Source organism: Syngnathus scovelli, chromosome 19 (assembly GCF_024217435.2).
Source record: "Syngnathus scovelli strain Florida chromosome 19, RoL_Ssco_1.2, whole genome shotgun sequence".
Classification (NCBI taxonomy): Eukaryota; Metazoa; Chordata; class Actinopteri; order Syngnathiformes; family Syngnathidae; genus Syngnathus; species Syngnathus scovelli.
Genome location: NC_090865.1, coordinates 11,424,274 through 11,438,063, shown reverse-complemented (window position 1 = coordinate 11,438,063; position 13,790 = coordinate 11,424,274). Strand labels below are relative to the sequence as shown.

General features: G+C 44.3%; 1 long non-coding RNA gene across 1 annotated transcript; it reads left to right on the top strand.

Moving 5' to 3' along the window:
- The first annotated feature begins 1,277 nt into the window (after positions 1 to 1,277).
- Positions 1,278 to 13,783, top strand: LOC125987087 (uncharacterized). The gene is made up of 3 exons (XR_011085801.1): positions 1,278 to 2,721; positions 5,493 to 12,804; positions 13,520 to 13,783. It is a non-coding gene; the product is annotated as an uncharacterized lncRNA (long non-coding RNA).
- The last annotated feature ends 7 nt before the right edge of the window (positions 13,784 to 13,790 follow it).

The window sequence follows — 13,790 nt, the reverse complement described above, 5'->3', positions numbered from 1 at the left end:
ATTGGGGGGGTTAGATCACCAAATGATTCCTGACCGCGGCACCGCTGCTGCTCACTGCTCCCCTCTCCCCCAGGGGATGGATCAAAATCACATGGGGATGGGTTAAATGCAGAGGACAAATTTCACCACACCCAGATGTGTGTGTGACGATGATCATTGGGACTTTAAAGACCCCTTTTTGAGAACCTAGTTATTGAAGAAACCTTTGTCATCAAGCCTAAGCTCTGTGTATTTCAGTTTTTGTTTTTTGCCACCTAGTTTTCCCTCTTTTGTTTTTTTTGCTGACTCCAGCCTGTTAGAATAAATTCCTTTTTTGTTGTCACTCTGCATCCGAGTCCTCTCCTTGATCCAAGTTTGACAGCTATTTTATGAAATCAATTTCTGTCATTATGTAGACTAATTAAACCATATATAAGTGCTATAATAATTATATCTCTGCTGACCAGTTATTATTTTTATTTTCAAAGTGGAAAACCTCTGGACGCTCCATCAATTGCCGGCGGCGCTCACGGCCAAAGTGGTGGCCTTAAAAACCATGACGAAATATACAAGATGGGTCCTAAAAGAGGATGGCACGGTGGAGGCTGGGGCCTCCCACTATGACACAGTGGTGGCCTTCTGTGATGGCCACCATCTGTGCAAATTTGTTCTGTTTGAGAATTTCATCTCTGTCGGAAGTACTTTTCACTTTATTAATTTTGGCCGGGGAAGAGAAGAAGGGGCCCTCTTCTCCCGGCACAACACCACCATTTACGTGGCTGGAGGGATGGAGGTGACGCCAGATTTGGAGGTGAAGGGGACAGCTCTGCTGTACCCTCCAAGCATTGACAAAGCCTTGAAGGACATCCGCCATGAGGAGGGTGTCCTGTTTACGACAGACGGCATTGTCTCTATTGTAAAATCAATCTCTCTCTTTTCGCTACCTCTCTTTCATGAAGTATTGATGTTTATTAATCTCTTTCTGTTTTAGATCCGCCCCATCAAGATGGTGCTGACACGTGGGGTTTCGGTCCTATTGGGCATCTTTTGTTTAAAAAAAGTAAACAATTTCTCCCTCTAACATTGTGTGCGTGTGTGTGTGTGTCTAAATATAGATATATCACACACACTCACATTTCACTTGAGTAAGGTCGCTTAGGGCAGTGGTCCCCAACCTCTTTTGCACCACGGACCCGTTACGTGTCAGAAATATAAGGACCCCTGCCTTAGGGCATCAAGGCCTGATCTCTTCCAAGCTTTAGATAGCTCACTCCTCTAATATCACCCGTGCAGTTTGCATATAAAGGGAAATGTGCTTTTGGGAGTTTGCAAACATATTTTTTAAGTTTGTGTTAAACTTATAATCATATTAATATAATATCTAGTATTAGAGTGCACGTGTGGATTGGTGGGGGGCGAGGAATGTGCAGACAAACTGCATGAACTTGTTTTCTTCAAAGTGTTGTGGAATAGGCCCGGATAGGGAGTACCGGAGGAGATCATCTCAAGGTCGGTTAGGAACAAGAACAACAGCACGTCTATGAGACCGGCCTTCGAGGGAAAAACCCAACTGTCTGACCTCAGCGACACCTGGACCGGGGAGGAGATGGCCATCGACCAATCATCTCACAATATTTTGCATGCTTTAATATTCATATTGTGTTTCTTTAAAACTGGGCAACCCGGAAGAATGTGTCGTCTTTTGGTGGTCACAAAAACGCACGAGTTTTAGTGTGAGGGACCCGGGACCTAGGCCTGTATTAGTGCGCTTTGTCAGGAATAAATAATTGGTAAATTTGGTCTGATTGATCTACTGGTCTTCTCTTTGACAGAACGAACTTGCAAAATTGTTAGGTGCGCCAGTGTGTGGATTAGGACATAGCAATTTATGTGTTAAGTGTTGATCGCAATTTGGAGTCAGATCAATAACTAGAATCCGTAACCTAACAATTTCTTGGTGACCGCGGACGTGATGTCAAGAGAAGGGTAATTGACAACTCGTGGTCTTTAGCCAAGACACCGGACAGTGTCAGGGACACTGTCTCCCGGTCGGCGAACCGTTTGGAATAAGCGCACAACGTTGAGCTGGTACGACGTTTCCTAAACCCTGAGCTCATCACCGATAAGGTAAGCAGAATACCTGTTACTATAAGTCGAAATGCTGCAAATTGAAAGAGGAAATTTAAGAGGAGACTGTCGTTCAGATCAAATAAGGTGTGCATGAAGGTAAGATACATACGGTGAATAAGTTTGGAACTTACGTGTGTAACGTGTACGGTAAAGTCAGGGACTTACGCGTACTACTGATAGGTCAGGGACCTAGTGCTTCGTCGTGGCGGACAAGGGTGCGGTGACGATCGTATTCAAATAGCTGGGGTTAATAAAGAGATCCCCGAGGGGAAGTGAGGCCTCCTCAAAAAATATCCGGTGGTAACAGTTCCTCCTGTGAGAGATCAGACCGCTAAAACATCCAAAATGAACCAAATTGGGGGGAGAGAGAGTGTGCGCGCAGAGGATCCTCATGAGTGGGTGTGTATATGAGTGTGTGTGAGTGATGTGTGTTCTATGGAAGAATGGTGTGTTTAAGTTAAGTTGGTTAGAGAAACTAAGATGAGCAAGGTGTAGCAGTAGAGAAAATAAGGTGTGTGACAGAAAGTTACTAGAACGGTGGCTTGATAGGATGAGAATAAGAGACAACAAATGTTGTGTAGAAGACATTGAAAGATGTCGAATGTGAACATGGTTGTCATGTAACATGGGGGTAGAGATGGTCCAAATGGTAGAATATGGATTGTTCACAGGGATAAATTGACAGAGCTGAAATTCCAAATTTGTCCAAAAGATGGCGCCAGACCAAAACATGAGACCAAAAGAGGGGCCAGAATAAGCTAGACCAGTTAAAATAGAAAAGAGGAACACGGTGTCAGAGTGTAAGTCACGCATGGAGGCACAAATGAAATTTTTATGTGTTTTTTATTTTTTGATTTCTTTGCTTGGCTAAAAATGTATTCTGTAACCGCTTTAAGCAATATTATTTGTCAATTCGATCAAGGGACCCGTCACTGAGAATAGTGGCGTGACATAAATTGTTTGGAGAAGCACAAATGAAATTTGTATGTGTTTTTTATTTTTTGATTTCTTTGCTTGGCTAAAAATGTATTCTGTAACCGCTTTAAGCAATATTATTTGTCAATTCGATCAAGGGACCCGTCACTGAGAATAGTGGCGTGACATAAATTGTTTGGAGAAGCACAAATGAAATTTTTATGTGTTTTTTATTTTTTGATTTCTTTGCTTGGCTAAAAATGTATTCTGTAACCGCTTTAAGCAATATTATTTGTCAATTCGATCAAGGGACCCGTCACTGAGAATAGTGGCGTGACATAAATTGTTTGGAGAAGCACAAATGAAATTTTTATGTGTTTTTTATTTTTTGATTTCTTTGCTTGGCTAAAAATGTATTCTGTAACCGCTTTAAGCAATATTATTTGTCAATTCGATCAAGGGACCCGTCACTGAGAATAGTGGCGTGACATAAATTGTTTGGAGAAGCACAAATGAAATGTTTATTATGTGATTTTAATTTTTTGATTTTTTTGCTTGGCTAAAAATGTACTCTGTAACCGCTTTAAGCAATATTATTTGTCAATTCGATCAAGGGACCCGTCACTGAAAATAGTGGCGTGACATAAATTGTTTGGAGAAGCACAAATGAAATGTTTATTATGTGATTTTAATTTTTTTGATTTTTTTGCTTGGCTTAAAATGTACTCTGTAACCGCTTTAAAGCAATATTATTTGTCAATTCGATCAATTCATGTAACAGAAAGTAGGTCAAAGGTGAAAAGGGGAAGTTGGCCAGTCCCTTCTATACGCGTGGGAGAACTGGGCAGTCTTACCCTATAGGGAAAGTACAGGAGAAAAGAAAGGGGAGGGGGGGAGACGGAGAGGTCTATAAAAGGTCCTGCTGGAGTAGCTTCAGGGCTTTTTTCCCCAAAAGAGCGCTTATACGTGAAGAGGCCCGGAGGAGTTTTAAGATTTTTTCCAAAGTCCCGAAGATCTTTGTGTGAGACGCAGGATCGCTGGACTGAAATTAACTTGGATTTACTCCCAAAAATTGGACTGGACAACTTTATAGGAGAAATAGGTGAGAGGGATTTATATTTTTTATGTATTTTAGCGAGAGGGGGGAATAGTCATCGGGCCGCCGGATTCCTCGTGGCCAGCCTGTTTCTTTAATTTGGATTTAGAAGCAAGATCGAACTGATCACTCGACTTTGCTTTCACCAAAAATAGCACGCAGCTGGTAATCACCGCTTCCCTTTTTTATGAACTGTGTTTTGCAATCGAATTGTTCTGGGATTGAATGATTTTATTAACACGGGTATCAGTGAGTGAAATTGTTCAGTTTCTGGGGTAATTGAGATTTGTAATTCTATTCCATGTTTCTTCAATAAATGTGTTTTGTATATTACTTACTTCGTTGTACGCGGATTTGTACTGAATAGGCAACCGATGGTTTGGGGCCGATTTAAATAAAATAAATCAACGGAAGTGTTTAAATCGGATTATTATTTTGTGTAGAACGAAAAGTTACTTAACTATTTGAAAGGCGCGGCTCAGTTCCCCTTTTCGACGGGCCGCGTAAAAAGTAACTCTGAGCCAGTTGGAGAATTAAATAACTTTCGTAAATATTTAAAGGAGGAGTGGATTTCGTTAGAAGTGAATTGTTGGAAATTTACTTCTTCTAAATAAAATAACGACGACGGTTGAAATAAATCATTGGAGTTGGAGGAGAATAAAAATATTTCGATTGTCCGTCGGGCGCGGCCCAGTTCCCTTTTTTGTCGGGCCGCGTCAAAAGTTAAATAGGACACGATCAAAAAATAGACTTGCCTTCCAAATTAATTATTGGGCAAATCTAAAGACAGCACGACATTTTTATTCGGTAAGAAAGTCGCTATTCTCTTCGAAGCAATTAAGTGGGGTGAAGAACTCCGACGGTCAAGTGCTAGATCTACGTATACGAAGTTAGAATTAATAATATAAAGGGCATTAATTTTCTTCTTAAATGCTATTATTGTCACACTTTTATTAATTCGATTCTCTTTCGAATAAAAAAGTTGGTCGGCTCGCTGCATGACCGACCAAGTGGAACGGACCCATATCAACATTTACTTCGGCAAAACTAGTGCTTGGGTGCGCTATACAAACGAATCCCTGAGGTCTTAACAAAGACATCTAAAAAATATCCGTAACGAATAAGAACTTCAAACATTAGCGGGGAGCCATCAATACGATGCGGTCACTTCGAAGTCCTGCCTCGAATTGAGTTACTCGGCACGCGCTTCGGGTGACTTGAGAGGGATTGGCGTCGTACAGAAATTAGATTGATTCCGGAGGAGTTAATTTAACTCGGGTGGTTAGATTACGGACGAATCTCCGAACCCGGCTAAAACGAACCCGTTACTGGGAAGCCGGGGGCACCTGATTGCAAGAGGTGCGTTTGACAGGTGAAGGGCGCAACAGCAAAGTTGGCCTGCCCTTTGAGAGGTTGAGACTGATGGGCGAGCCTGCACTCGCGCGTAGTCGCGGGTCTGGGCTGTATGCGTGGGCCTGTGCTATGCTCGCGCGGGCGGTGGGCCGGCATCATGATTGTTGCAGGAAATGGCCAGCCTGTAACCAGTCAACATTGATGCCGCGACCCTCTCGCACGGGGGGTGCTATAGCCCGGGCGGGGCAGGGACAGTGTGAGTTTCTCAGTGAATGTTTGAAGCAGTGAGATTGAAGGAATGTATATGCTGATGTGGAAGCGCAAATTGTGAGTGGTATTGACCGATAGAAAGTGGCAAAGAAGCTACATGAGAGATGGATTGTGCGTGCGTGCGTGCGTGCGTGCGTGCGTGCGTATGTGTGTGTGTGTGTGTGTGTGTGTGTGTGTGTACGTGCGGTTGTGTGCGCGCTCGGTGTGTGCGTTTATGTGCACACCCTGTGTGCTGCATCCACACAGTGTGAGGAGGAAGACGGCATGGATCAGAGAATGTTCAAGAAAGGGGGGCTAACTCGTAAATAATGAGGAGCTATTGGGAGTAATCTGTTTGTCCTTTCTTTAAGGTTAGGTTAGGTTAGCAACACGAGCGATTTAGAGGTTCAAAAGAAAGACAGTTAAAAGAAAAAAACATTTTTGATTTGGACAATGGCAGGCTAACAAGAGCATGAGAAAGAAGGGTAGAGAAAGCGGTGAAAATAGACAAGGAAAGAAATGAATACAAGGGCATTTATCCATCTTTGCATGATGTGACACACCCGAGTGCCCCGAAACTCGGAGTGAGCTATGTTGGACCGCCGCCGTACGGCGACCCCGGAGTAATGGATCCGGTGGTGACGTTGGGTGGTAGGATGGTAGTGGATGTCGAGGGCGAAGGCGAAAGGGCGGATCAGAGTATTGTACAGTTGATTGAACAAGCAGTAAATAAAGAGAGGCGACGGGCCCGGGAGGGGGACACATCCCGCGTGGACACATCCCGCGTGGACACCTCCACCCCCGGTCCGAGCCCTCAACCGTCCAATGTGACAAAAGGAGAAAGCTGGCATAGACTTACTGCCGAGAATGAGGAGCTAAAAAAGAAAATTGATCAAGCCGATGAGCAGCGTAGACAGGAAGCGCAGATGTTAAAATGGGCAACAGAGAGAGAGAGAAAGAGAGAGAGAGAGAGAGAGAGAGAGAGAGACACGGAGAAAATATAATTTGCGGAGTGGTCAGGGACAGATGACACAGGCCGAGGTGCAGAAAAATGAATTGATGTGTCCGCTGGTGACCACATCGGGCGGTCAGCACTACGAGCCCATGGTGCTCCGTGATGTGACCACGATAATGGAAAATATGCCCCCACTTCACAGAGGAGGCAAGGTGTGGCTGAACAAATTTTTGGCTCTGATGAGTGGGCAGAGCTGTACACTCGGTGACATGCGCCAGATGTTGGCAGGAGCATGCTCCCTGGTGCAACTGCAGGCAACTGAGGAAGCAGCAGGCACAGCGAGACTGGGGAGGGAGGTGCCCTTGCCACAAGTAGCAGCGCCCCTGTTTGAAAACATTAAATTGACTTTCCCACAACCCACCGATCTGGCCCCCACTATGTTTCCTTATGATGTGAAAATGTCACCTGCACAACATTATGTAACATGTGTGGAGAGTTGGATTGAAACCACAGGTCGACATCCGGCTCTCACGCACGAGGCAGAGGTGCTCTTCCGAACGGCGCTGCTGGATGGACTTCCGCCAGATGTGAAGAAGCAGCTAATGTCAGATCCTGACATTTTGGTTTGTGCCGAAGAACGATTTAAACGTCATCTTTTGCATCACTGCAGAATGTTCACTGAGTCACAAGCTAAAGTTGAAAACGAGACAGACGCATTATCTAAACAGTTGTTGAAATTACAGTTGGCAAAAATGCATGGTGAAGCTAAACAGTCTAAATCACAGAAAAAGGAAATGCAAATGTCACAGGCTCTTCAGGTGGTGGGGCGCGGAAGGGGCCAGTTCCGGGGCGGATACAGAGGGAGTGCACCTGCTTACCCGGGGAGAGCAGCATACAAACCCCATTCGCCCAACGCATGTTTCATCTGCGGCGAAACCGACCACTGGGCAAAAGAATGCCCACAGTATCGACCGCGCGGAGCCACCCGCCCACAAACGCACGGAGGTCAGTACTACCAACATGATGATCTCTGGTGTGGACAATTTGAATAGGGCTGCCCAGGGAGCCAGGAAAGCAGTGGCCCGGCGGAGCCAATGCTTCATGTGACAGTGGAAAGAAAAACCTGTGAAGATGCTGGTGGACACAGGAGCAACTTATTCATCAATAAACACTGCCCTTCCTGTATCCTCACTGTCAAAGAAAACAACAACTTTAGTCGGCTTCTCGGGACAACCACGTACTCTGCCTTTTACCAAACCACTTGAAACTGTGATCACCCGGACAGGGTGTAGACTGTGGTACAAATACATCCATTCCACAGACACTCCGATCAATTTGATGGGAAGGGACTTGCTGTCAGCCGTTCAAGCCAGAATTCTGTGTGGGCCAAAGGGAGTGATTATTCAATTTCCAGATGGCATCAGCATCCAGTGCTCACAGCAGCTACAACAACATGGTCAGTGGCTGATGGCGCCCCTACCGGCAGAAGCAGAAACTGCAACCATCTACTGGGCCAGGCTGGAGCCAGAGACCCCTGCTGGTGGCGGTGTGTTCTCGACCTACCTACTGTGGAAGCCTGGATCTGCTCACTGGCGCCATACCACCCACCTGTTGATCCTTTGCATTGCACTCTATTTTATGACCGAAAAAGTGATGATGTATATCGGGATTTGTTTGAAGAAATTGAAGGGCACATGTGGGATTTAACTTCATCGTGCATTTTGATTGGTAAAGAGGGAGTCGCAGCGGCAACTGAATTGACATATGAACAAATGCAGTGGTTCAAAATGACAGAGAAAGGGGTGCCACACATTTCGCTGGCTCTTGCCCCAGGACACGAGGCCAGACAATTGGGCTCAATGGTCAAGCAGTTGTTGCAACAGACTGATTGGCGGAAAACTCACATTCCTAATTTGTACTGGTCTGAGTCTCAGAATGCATACCAAATTAAACAACCCATGGCAGACACAGGATTGCTGGAGGAGATTATGGTGTCCCGCACACACGGTAGGGAGTTAACTGATCATGAGGACGCTGAAGTAATGCTGGCGGCCTTGCCCGACACACTGTGGTCCCAGGGTCCATTTGATGTCGGGTTTTGTCATTCGGTGGCCCCTATTGATCTCCAAATGGATGAGACGCAGCCTATCAAACGGCCTCAATATCGTTGGCCGAAAGAGGCGGACCAAGGCATGGAAGACACTCTGTGTGGCCTCTGGGACGCAGGGGTGTTGGAAGTGTCCGACGGCCAAATCGCACTCCTTGCTGTGGCGTTACCAAACTGGGTGGAGCTCGGGTCAAGGTGGACAGGAGCTTCATTGTGCACTGAGTTTGACAGAACTGAGGAGATTTGATAAAAATTGAATAATGCGTAGAGCTACAGAGAAAAGCATCATAGTCAGAGATTGAACAGATTTGGATAAAACAAATAGGCTAAAACGGTAAGAAACAAGAGCGAGATCTGATATTTTGGCTCGTCAGGCTTAAGAAGTAGAAGTCGAGTTAGATACATTTTAGAATAGGACATTTGGACTAAAGTGGATTCGGTCAAGAGGAACAGGGGCATTTTGGCATTTTAACAGGGATTGACAGCAAGGGAGATTGAGGATAGAAGATCTGGACAGCAATGACGTAAATTACATTAAAAACTGCCCATTCTAGGGAGAGGTGCTGGATGGTGTGACAGGCAGGATTTTTAGGAAGAGAAAAAGGGGCGAGTTAGACTCGCCAAGAGGGGCAATAAAGAGAAGCAGACTGAGAAACATATTTGAGCTAGACAACAGGAAAAAGGGGGAGAGCCAAATGATGATGTAAAAATCCAGAGGGAATAGTCGGACCCATCTTTATTGAATTTAATTAGGATAATTAATAGAGATCGAGTTTGTAGGAGCAATCTGAGGTTATGGAGGCTCCCCTGACACGCGGGTCCCACAGTCGTCTCCCCCCCAGATAGACATATATGACAATTTGCGATGAATCTGATGGGCGAGTTTATGGAAAATTGAATTGGAGATTTTACAATAGGTCATGTTGACAAGTATGTCCAAATGTGAAGAGTTACTATTAGGAGTCAATGTTTGCCTGCACACTAACATACTAACTTTGCTTAGTGTGGGAGGAGAGCTGAGTGATAGAGACGGATGTGTGTGTCTGCGAGTGTGTGGATGGGTGTGTGCGCATGTGATCATCTATGACTGTGTGTGCGCAGTATGATTGGCCAGAGAGGTCTGAAGTTGGGGTGATGTGTTTGCAATTGAGGATAAAATTCCTCTCACCTGAAGGGGTGGTACAGACTGGAGGGTCTGGAACTGGTAAATGATGAGTTCTGACCGGAACCATGGCTCAATGATCAAATCAGGGGCACCATCGACAACAAAACGATGTGATGGAGAAGGCCCATTTCAGTGATATGGTCAGACAAGACAGAACTAGTATCGAACAGCAAGACTTTGGACGATTTGACGTGTGACGACATTGAGCTCACCCGACGGGGTGACGGACTAGGTGGACAGTGACCAATTGTTTGACGCTTGAACGTGTTTGCGACAATAGCACGCTCTGCTTTGTTTTTCTGTGTGACTTGATTTTTTTTTTTTTTTTTTTTTTTTTTTGCAGCATCAGCCACCAGCCAAGGAGCGGATTGCGCGTTGCTTGCGTAACTTGTTTTCATTCTTGCAGGTTGTCGATTGCATTCGTGGAAAGTTTGTGTTGGATTTACAAGAATATGTTAACCCTTGCCCTTTTGGTTTTTATGATGAACTTGTTGATAACGTGGTTTTCAGGACATGATCCGCGGGCGCCAGGATTCATTTTATGACTGTTTTAATTTTGATACTTGATGTCAGTTTTTGTGTGTACAAATGTCCACTGTCAGCCGGGCTATAAGCTCACTGACAGGAGTGCGATGATTTTTGTATGTGTTGCCGAGTGTGTGTGGTGGACAGTCAAGTTTCAAGGACTTGGGGTGATGGTCCCGGGGCCCAGATGGTAACTAGAGGTTCCGCGGGCCTGGCTACAATGAGTGTGGTGATGAGAGGGGACGCTTTGCAGGTTCCTTTTGATACGTAATGACACATTGGGTGAATGTGTCAAAAGGGGGGAGTGGTAAAATAGAAATGGGTGAGTAGGTTTCAATTTGTAATTGTGATATACAAAGTTTTTTTTCCAAATTCACTTGCTTTCAAGCTTTAACAGGACATGCCAGAATTCACCCAGCAATGATGGAAGGAGCAGAGGAAGACCAGTGACATCTGGTTGTGGTGTGGAGATGACAAATTATAGGATCGCTTGCCGAAGAATGCATCAGGTATCTGTGCCCTCGTGTCGTTGATAATGCCTGTGGTGGTTGTCCCCATTGAAATACAGAATCTCAATTGGAACCTGGAGTCCCCACTGGCGGGGCTCCTGAAGCGAGCCAAAAGAGACATTTTGCCCCCGTGGTTGAGCGACGACGATCCAACATATATTGACACTATAGGAGTGCCCCGGGGTGTGCCAGATAAGTATAAACTCGTTAATCAAGTGTCCTCGGGATTCGAAAGTATCTTCCTATGGATCACCCCCAATAAAAATGTAGACCGTATTAATTACGTTCATTACAATGTCCAACGGCTGGGTAATTATACAGCTGAATCATTCGCCGCAGTTCATGAACAATTGGCTGCAACGTCGTTAATGGCGTTCCAAAATAGAATTGCGTTGGACATGCTATTAGCTAAGGAACATGGTGTGTGTGGAATGTTTGGTGATGCATGTTGTACTTTCATCCCAAACAACACGGCACCAGGAGGCCGACTGACCAGGGCGTTGGAAGGACTGAGGACACTGAACAAAAAGATGAAAGATCATTCAGGCGTACACACCGATATTTGGTCTGATTGGATGAAAACGTTCGGAAGCTGGAAAGGCCTCATCATGTCTGTGCTTGTTGCTGTAGCTATTTTTATTACAATTATGATTTTATGCGATTGTTGTTGTATTCCATGTATTAGGTCACTCACTGTCCGGTTGATCGAGAAAACCGTTGGCCCGTTGCCACCGATGGGCCAATATGCCCTGGTGACTCAACATGAGCAGCGGGGGGAAGGAAGGATCGACAGCGCGCTGGTAGCTGTTTGCTAGGGTAACGGGTGATGACCTCATAAATGAGGTCATGAGAGGGAATAAAGGGAAATGTGCTTTTGGGAGTTTGCAAACATATTTTTTAAGTTTGTGTTAAACTTATAATCATATTAATATAATATCTAGTATTAGAGTGCACGTGTGGATTGGTGGGGGGCGAGGAATGTGCAGACAAACTGCATGAACTTGTTTTCTTCAAAGTGTTGTGGAATAGGCCCGGATAGGGAGTACCGGAGGAGATCATCTCAAGGTCGGTTAGGAACAAGAACAACAGCACGTCTATGAGACCGGCCTTCGAGGGAAAAACCCAACTGTCTGACCTCAGCGACACCTGGACCGGGGAGGAGATGGCCATCGACCAATCATCTCACAATATTTTGCATGCTTTAATATTCATATTGTGTTTCTTTAAAACTGGGCAACCCGGAAGAATGTGTCGTCTTTTGGTGGTCACAAAAACGCACGAGTTTTAGTGTGAGGGACCCGGGACCCAGGCCTGTATTAGTGCGCTTTGTCAGGAATAAATAATTGGTAAATTTGGTCTGATTGATCTACTGGTCTTCTCTTTGACAGAACGAACTTGCAAAATTGTTAGGTGCGCCAGTGTGTGGATTAGGACATAGCAATTTATGTGTTAAGTGTTGATCGCAATTTGGAGTCAGATCAATAACTAGAATCCGTAACCTAACACATACAATCATGTATATTAGAGGAGGGAGACGTCTAAACATGCAAGACACTGGTTTTGTAGGACAGAAATTCACACCAGTTTCTTGAGTATGTCTCTAGCTTTGTTGCCTTAGTAATTGTAGTCTAGATCTACATTTCAACAGCTAGTACTAATTTGACATTTTCATTATAGGATCAAAGGGAAATAAAGGTGGTCAGGTGGCGAGAGACCAACCTTTTCCAGGTAACAGTCGGACAGCGGCTGTCCATGACGCACCTGAAGACATCCTGTTCCGGTGGCGTGGAGCTCCACTCCACAGAAAATACTGTGATAAAGGTACCAAAAGCAAGCAGTTTTTTCCTATGTGTATAAACGAAGGTATTCTAAATTGAATCAATACTGTTATTTACTTGGGATGCACTGCTATCAGTGGCTCATCATCATCAAGGCTGAAGTCAGATTCTGTTTTAGGAGTTTTCTCAAAATCTGGATCATCAACTTTATAAGATTTTGTCTCAGATACAGCCCTATCAGGAAGACATACAATTTCACTTGCTTCCTTAACTGTATAAAATCATTGTGGTTGACATTATGGTCATTAAATTAATCAAACTGTTTTAGGTTTTAATTTATCGATCGATCGATCGATCAATCCATCTTATCTATCTATCTATCTATCTATCTATCTATCTATCTATCTATCTATCTATCTATCTATCTATCTATCTATCTATCTATCTATCAATCCATCTTATCTATCTATCTATCTATCTATCTATCTATCTATCTATCTATCTATCTATCTATCTATCTATCTATCTGTCTGTCTGTCTGTCTGTCTGTCTGTCTGTCTGTCTGTCTGTCTGTCTGTCTGTCTGTCTGACCTACCTACCTACCTACCTACCTACCTACTTACTTACCCATCCATCCATCCATCCATCCATCCATCCATCCATCCATCCATCCATCCATCCATCCATCCATCCATCCATCATGTTTTCTCGTGGTGTTTTAAACACTTAATAAATTATCATGACACTTCTTTACGCAGAAACTGGAAGAAGAGGCGTTTCATGTTGTGGCCTTTAAAATAAAAAGAGAGCAAGTGGAGCTCATGGACGCCACAAATGCCACCAAAAGGGTTCCATTGACTACGTGAAACCAAAGATTCCCCGACGGCCCTAATTTTCCCCCAGAGGGGGTTTTTGTGGTAATTTTGTTTTATTTTTTGTTCTATTGTTTGTATTTCTTGTTACTTGTTTATTGTTCTGTTTAAAATGTTCTATTATTAAAGTTTAAAGTTAAATGCACAAAATAGTCAT